At 44.4% G+C, this 8,014-nt stretch overlaps 1 protein-coding gene across 1 annotated transcript in view; it reads left to right on the top strand.

Moving 5' to 3' along the window:
* Positions 1-245: 245 nt before the first annotated feature.
* Slc26a2 (solute carrier family 26 member 2) overlaps positions 246-8,014 on the top strand; it is a 43,233-nt gene continuing 35,464 nt past the window's right edge. The window contains exon 1 of the mRNA XM_004664768.2: positions 246-387. The gene's annotated coding sequence lies outside the window, so the exon portion shown is untranslated. The remainder of the gene's footprint in view (positions 388-8,014) is intronic.

The raw sequence follows: 8,014 nt of genomic DNA, 5'->3' as shown, positions 1-8,014 counted from the left end.
AAACCGCCCTAAGAACCCGGCCGCGTAGCGCCACAGTCCAGGACAGCCAATCATGAGAAAGAGAGCGGTCGGGGGCGGGACACCTCGCTAAACAGGGCCGTGTCATTGGCCAGAAGCGGCGCGTCGTGGCCTGGCGGCTGAGGCGCGCCCCTCCGGGCCACGTGACTGCCACGGTCGCGGGCGAGCGCGCTGGGGAGCGTCCTGCACCTCTCCGCTGGCGGTGTGTCCCGGCCGCCCCCTCCGGGGCCGGGCCATGGGCGGGCACTCGGTGTCGCAGGTTAAAAGAGAGACGGGCGGTGGGCCGAGTTGCCTTTGCGGGTGCCGCGGTGTCCCTTGAGCCCGGCCGCCGACCGGGAGGACGCCGGGCCACCGGGCAGCGCTGAGAAGGTGAGATGGCCGGGGCGGGCGGCAGCGCGCCGCCTGTCGCCTGGCCCTGGAGCGAAGGCTGTGGTGACCGGGCGGCAGGCGTGTGTCCCGGAGTAGCCGCGAATAGGCTGGGGCCGGGTCGGCGAGTGGCACCTCCAGCTTTGTTCTAAGTTGAGCCCCTCTCGGACTCAGCTCTACGGGAGCTGGTTAAAGGAGGGGGACAGATGGGAGAAACAGGCCTGGGGAGGGGAGAGAGCCCTCGGTTACCTCAGTCATTAAAACCAGACACCCGTTAAGTACAGACTCCTCTTTCAGACTCATTCACAAAAGTTGGAGTCTTTCACTGGTTAGGTGGGGTCACAGATGTCAAAGAGGGCTGGGGCCTTCAAAAATTACAGGTCAAGTCATTCATTTGCAGGGCTAGCACTTGAACCCCAGCTCTCCCTAATGAGGGCCCCATTCCTTGCACAGACTGGGGACCGCCAGTAACTTAAAACATCCAGAACCTAAGCTTCTTTGTGGCATCTATTCTAGTACCATCTCCTCCCCCGCTCCCCCCCTCCCCCGCCTTCCCATAGCTCTTCTTGCGAGGCCAGGCTCCTGGGGTTTGAACCCAAAGCCTCTTCCAAGTATTCTGAGTTACATTCTCGCCTCAACACTGTGTTTCTTCTTCTATTTATTTGAGAGAGAAAAGGAGGCAAATAGAGAATGGGCGCACCAGAGCTTTGAGCCACTGCAAATGAGCTGGGAATAGAACTTGGATCCTTACTTTTTTATAAAAGCAAGCGTCTTAACTGCTGAGCCATCTCTCCAGCCCCAACACTGTGGTTCTTTATGTCATATCTAGAACCAATGTGATATACTGTGTTTTCCTTAGCATAAATTCTTGCTTTGCTTTTGAAAATTAGATCAATAAGAAATGAGGACCATTTGGGTCTCTTCTGTGTTTTTAAAATATTTTTATTTATTTTCAAACACATACACACATACAGAGAGAGAGAGAATATGAATACGGGTGTACCAGGGGCCTCTTGCCACTGCAAACAAACTCCAGACACTTGTACCACTTTGTGCATCTGGCTTTATGTGAGTACTGGGGAATTGAACTCTGGGCCAGCAGGCTTTGCAAATAAGCACCTTTACCCACTGAGCCATCTCCCTAGCCCTCATTTAAGAATCTTAGAGTTTGCAAGAGACAGACTAATAGCTATAATTTATTAAGCAAAGGCTTTAAGTCAGGCACTGCCCTGAATACTTGTATTAGCCTTAGGACAACCCACCAAGTTACTTGGTAATGTTGTGTCCATTTTTCAGGTCAGATATTGATGCTGAGTAGAAGCGTTCACCCAATAGCATAAAGCTGTTGGACAATGTATCTGGGATCTAGAACACACTAGTGATTCTTTAAGTGTGAACCCAAGCCCATCAGCTCAGCATCATCAGGGTACAGAGGCTTGCATTTCTTTGGATTTGAAAGGACTGGCCCAAGAATTTGTATTTGTATGAAAATCGTTGTACTGTAATGTGCTGCCTCCTAGGGAAAGATCTAGAGATGAACATATTCAGGCTTTAGAGGTCTCCAAATTGTATTACTAGGGCTTAGTTTAGAGAATAGATATGTACTTTGAGCAAAAACCCCAGGCAGATACTTGGCAAACAACAATATCATGATACAACCTCAGTTTGTCTTGAGGAAAATGGTAGATGGTGAGTTAAATGAATATTAGAAAAATAGAGCTGGGGAGATGGCTCAGATGTTAAAGGCACTTACTCTTCAATTCTAGTGACTTGAATTCGGGTCCCCAGCACCTACATAAAGCTGTTTGCAAAGTGGCACATGCATCTGTAATACCAACACATGGGAGGTGGCGTAAGAAGCAGAGTCAGGAGAGTTCCAAAGCTGGGGACCAACTAGACTGGTTTTTCTTTTTTCTTTTTTTTTTTAAATTATTTATTTATTTATTTGAGAGCGACAGACACAGAAAGACAGATAGAGGGAGAGAGAGAGAATGGGCGCGCCAGGGCCTCCAGCCTCTGCAAACGAACTCCAGACGCATGCGCCCCCTTGTGCATCTGGCTAACGTGGGACCTGGGGAACCGAGCCTCGAACCGGGGTCCTTAGGCTTCACAGGCAAGCGCTTAACTGCTAAGCCATCTCTCCAGCCCTAGACTGGTTTTTCTAGTGGCAAAATAATAGCAAAGACCCTGTCTCCAAACAAGGTAGAAGGAGAAAACCCAACACTGCAAGGTTTTCCTCTGACCTCCACATGCATGTTGTGGCACACTCATACCCATACCTTTGCATTACACACACGCTTGCAAATAAAAACAATGAGGAAAATAAACTCCTTTTTCCTTCTTGCAAAGCTGTTTAACTGTTACGCATCCATTCACTCAGCAAATAGTTGTGAATGGGATGACCAAAAGGTCATGGAGAAAAATTAAATGAAGCAGAGGGGTCAAGGAGGCAGATACATGTGCCACTTTGTGCATCTGGCTTTATGTGGGTACTGGAAAATCAAACTTGGGCCATTAGGCTTTATAAGCAAGTGCCTGTAACTACTGAGCCATCTCTTTAGCCCCAGTTAGTTGTTTTTGATAACTGGAAAGTAAATACATTTTCTTGTTATATTTACTTAAACTTGTTTTAAGTAACAAAATGTAAATGTTGAAGAAAGATAACCTAGGAAGTTTAAACCCCCTTTTCCTGTAGCATTTGAGATGTGCTTTATAGAATTGGAAAAAAGGACCAAGCTACATGAAGGGCTTTGGGGATAGGCTCAGTTGTAGAACACATACTTAGCATGTTGAGTCCCTGGGTTTGGTCCCTAGCAATACTCCTTACCAAAGATATACCCTCCCTCCCCCAAAATATAGACACAGAAAAAGGCATCTGAGTCAGAAGGTCACACACTAACATAAACTGCTTCATATTTTCATGGATTACTGACTGGAGCATGGGTGATAGGAAGAAGCAGAGAGAGGCTGCAGTTGAGGGCTTGCCTTCAGAATGTTACCCTGAAGTGTTTAGATTATACGTAGAAGAGGGAAACCGTTGCAGATTGTTGAGAAGCATATCCAAGCTGTTGGTCTCATATTGTTAAGATTTCTTCTTGGGCTGAGGAAATGGATCAGTAGTTAAAGGCCTGGATTCATTTTCCAGTACCCATGTATAAAGCCAGTTGCACAATGTAGTGCATGCAACTGAAATTCGTTTGCAGTGGCAAAAAGTCCTGGAGCACCCATGCTCACTCTCAAAATAAATTAACTTTTAAGAAAAGATTTATTCTTTTTAAGAAGAAGAAGGTAGCACAGTGGTCAAAAAATATGAGTAAAGCAGGGCTGAAGAGCAGCAGTTAAGGCATTGCCTGTAAAGGACCTGATTTCAATGCACAAAGTAGCCACATGCATCTAGAGTCTGTTTGCAGTGGCTAGAGGCCCTAGTGTACCCATATTCTCATTCCCTCTTTCTCTTTCTCACTCTCTCAGGTGTGGTGGTGCACACTTTTATTCCCGTAGCACTTGGGAGGCTGAGGTAGGAGGATTGTTGTGAGTTTGAGGCCAGCCTGGGAATACATAATGAATTTCAAATCAGCCTGGGTTAGAGTGAGACTCTACCTCGAAAAAAAAAAAAGTCAGTGTAGTATTGAAGACTAAAATATCTATACAGCTTTTAAACTGTTTGGAACACCAAGCCTGTAAATAAGGAGAGAGTACATAACAGCAGATGTAGCAAAACAGCAGCTAACAATTGTCAGAGTAGGCCAGTGTTCCATGTAGTATTTATTCAACTTTTCTGAAAATGTCTTTAGAAGCTTCAAAATATGCAGACAGGAGACAGTTTGAATAAAACAAATCATGTTGAGACCATGGTTCTGCTCCTTATGAATGGTATGAATACTGATGTGAGCACACCCGTCTACCAAGATAAATCTCTCCCGATGTGTTCACATTATTATTGAGTTAATGTTAAGACAAAGTTTAGGTCTGCAGGTTATTTTTGGGATGAGTCTAGTTTTCCTGTAATACGTGATATATATAACAAGAGACTGGTATAGATACCTTTTCAGAGGAAAAAGGTTAAAGGGGCTGGGGAGATGGCTCAGTGGCTAAAGGCACTTGTTTGCAAAGCCTGAAAGGGGGGGGGGGCTAATTTCTCAGTACTTACAGAAACCCTGAGGCACAAAGTGGCACATGTATGGGAGTTTGTTTGCAGTGCTAGGATACCCTGGGGCACCAACTCATTCTCATTCATATTCTGTCTCTCTCTTTCTCAAATACAGAAAAAAGAAGGGCTGGAGAGATGGCTTAGCCTAGCCATTTAGGCCTTTGCCTGCAAAGCCAAAGGATCCTGGTTTGATTCTCCAGGACCCACATAAGCCAGATGAACAAGGGAGCACATGCATCTGGAGTTCATTTGTATAGGCTAGAGGCCCTGGTGCGCCCTTTCTCTTTATTTCTGTCTCCCTCTTTCTCTCTCTCAACTAAATAAATAAAATATATTTTATAAAAGAAAAAAGATGGGCTGGAGAGATGGCTTAGCAGTTAAGTGCTTGCCTGTGAAGCCTAAGGACGCCAGTTCGAGGCTCGATTCCCCAGGACCCACATTAGCCAGATGCACAAGCGGTCACACACATCTGGAGCTCATTTGCAGTGTCTGGAAACCCTGGCGTGCCCATTCTCTTTCTCTTCCTCTCTCTGTCTCTTCCTCGCTCTCGCTCTCAAATAAATAAATAAAGATAAAACAAAAACAATTTTAAAAAAGAAAGAGGTTAAGGGTCGGATACTTAGGTTGTACCTCTAGCACTGACAATATATTTTACTGAACCTTTATTATACTGAACCTTTATCCCTTCTGGATAAAATACAGCTCTAAATCCTTTGATTCAGAACTAGGTTGATTTTTTTTTTCCTCCTGATTCTTCTTGCATGTGGGATTGTATTATATATTAAAAGCAGTTAATTAAAAATATATAAAAACATGCATTATTACACCTAATATGATGGTGCATGCCTGCAGTCCTGACCATTCGGAGGTGAAGGCAAGGAGGATGAGGAGTTCAAGGCCAGCCTGAGAGAATCTGTCTAGCGGTTAAGTGCTTGCCTGTGAAGCCTAAGGCCCCCGGTTCGAGGCTCAATTCTCCAGGACCCACATTAGCTAGATGCACAAGGGGACACATGCGTCTGGAGTTTGTTTGCAGTGGCTGGCAGCCCTGGCACGCCCATTCTCTCTCTCTCTCTCTCTCTCTCTCTCTCTCTGCCTCTTTCTCTGTCACTATCAAATAAATAAATAAAAATGAACAAAAAAAAATTTTTTTAAATCCCATGGTAATACCTTCCCTCCCCCCACTTTCCCCTTTGAAACTCCATTCTCCATCATATCCCCTCCTCATCTCAATCAGTCTCTCTTTTATTTTTATGTCATGATCATTTCCTCCTATTATGATGGTCTTGTGTAGGTAGTGTCAGGCACTGTGAGGTCATGGATATCCAGGCCATTTTGTGTCTGGGGGAGCACATTGTAAGGAGTCCTACCCTCCCTTTGGCTCTTACATTCTTTCCACCACCTCTTCCACATTAGACCCTGAGCCTTGGAAGGTATGATACAAATATGGCAGTACTGAGCACTCCAGTCACTTCTTCCCAGCACCATGATGCCTTCTGAGTCATCCCAAGGTCACTGCCATCTGAAAAGAGAAGATTCTCTACCCAAAGTGGGAGTAGCATTAATATAAGGGTATGAACATTAAGAGAAGTACTAACTGGGCATTTGATAAGCATACTATATACATTTAGCCAGACAGCTGCAGATGTTACCCCCCTAGGGCTCATGACTACCCCTGTTGTAAGTTTTCAGTATCAGAAATGTATTCCCTCCAATGGAGCGGGCCTCCAGTCCAGTTAAAGGGCAGTTGTTTTCCACCATGACAGACGTGCCACTGTTGCACCTGTTGGCTCATTTGGCCTGGGTGGCCAAATATAAGGCTTGCAGTGTCCACTGTTGAGTATCTTCACTGGTGATTTCTTTCTCTCCCATTGAACTGAATGCAGAATGGCTTCTTCCAGCTTTCTGTCAGCTGGTCTATGTGGAGGAGATTATCAGCTCAGTTCCAGCAGGATTTCTCGGTGGCTTTGCAGCCCAAGTATGTGGAGTCTTCAGCAATAGGGTCTTACCATCTATTCCTGGTGGGAAACCAAGGGCCTCGGCAATGTTTTGGGGACATCAGGGACATCCTAGCCAACAACTCACTGGAAGTTATCCTATCCCTGGCACTGAAAATTTTCTAGCAACAATCTATGGCTCCTAAGTGTTGCATTGCCCAAAAGAAGTAGGTTTCCATATGATTTATTTGTATCCTCTTAGATTTTGATTAGTCCTCCCTCCACTTTTCCTTTACTCAATCTCTTCCCCTGACCTCACTTGGGCCTTTTCACCCCCATTAATCTATTCTACCTACATATATACAATACCATCCTGTTAAGTACCTCCCTCCCTTCCTTTCTCCTCACTTTATATCTCTTTTCTAGCTTACTGGCCTTTTCTACTGAGTTGTCTTCCTACTCACACAGAAGTCCAATCATCTGTAGCTGGGATCCACATATGAGAGACAACATGTGATGCTTTGCTTTCTGGGCCTGGGTTACCTCACTTAGTATAACCCTTTATAGATCATCCATCTTCCTGCAAATTTTATAACTTCATTTTTCTTTACCACTGAGTAGAACTCATTGTATAAATGTGCCATATCATTGTTATCCACTCATCAGTTGAGAGACATCTAGGCTGGTTCCATTTCCCAGCTGTTGTGAATTGAGCAGCAATAAACATGGTTGAGCAAGTATCTCTAAGGTAATGAGATGAGTCCTTAGAATATATGCCTAGGACTGCTATAGCTGGGTCATATGGTAGATCTATTTTTAGCTGTCTTAGGAACCTCCTTACAGATTTTAGGTCTGATTTCCACAATGGCTGGACCAGATTGCATTCCCACCACCAGTGTAGATGGGTTCCTCTTTTTTCACATCCTCACCACCATTTATGGTCATTTGTTTTCATGATGGTAGCCAATCTGACAGGAGTGAGATGGAATCGCAACGTAGTTTTAATCTGCATTACCCTGATGACTAGGGTTGTAGAACATTTTTTCAGATGCTTATGTGCCATTCATATTTCTTCTTTTGAGAACTCTCTATTTAGTTTCATAGATCATTTTTTAATTGGCTTGTTTGATTCCTTATTATTTAATATTTTGAGTTCTTTGTATATCCTAGATATTAATCCTCTACCAGATATATAGCTGGCGAAGATTTTTTCCCATTCTGTAGGTTGCCTCTTTATGCTTTATTCAGTGTCCTTTGCCGTACAAAATCTTCTTAATTTCATGAGGTCCCAGCAGTTAATTTGTGGTTTTATTGCCTGAGCAATTGGGGTTACACTCAGAAAGTCTTTGCCAAGACCAATACGTTGAAGGGTTTCCCCTACTTTTTCCTCTAGCAGTTTCAGAGTTTCAGGTCTGATGTTAAGGTCTTGAATCCATTTGAACTTAATTCTTGTACATGGAGAGAGAAGAATCTATTTTCATCCTTCTACAGATACATATACAATTTTCCTAGCACCATTTGCTGAAGAGGCTGTCTTCTCCAATGA

This window comes from Jaculus jaculus, chromosome 13 (assembly GCF_020740685.1).
Source record: "Jaculus jaculus isolate mJacJac1 chromosome 13, mJacJac1.mat.Y.cur, whole genome shotgun sequence".
In the NCBI taxonomy this organism is placed as follows: domain Eukaryota; kingdom Metazoa; phylum Chordata; class Mammalia; order Rodentia; family Dipodidae; genus Jaculus; species Jaculus jaculus.
This window is presented reverse-complemented; position numbering and strand designations above follow the sequence as displayed.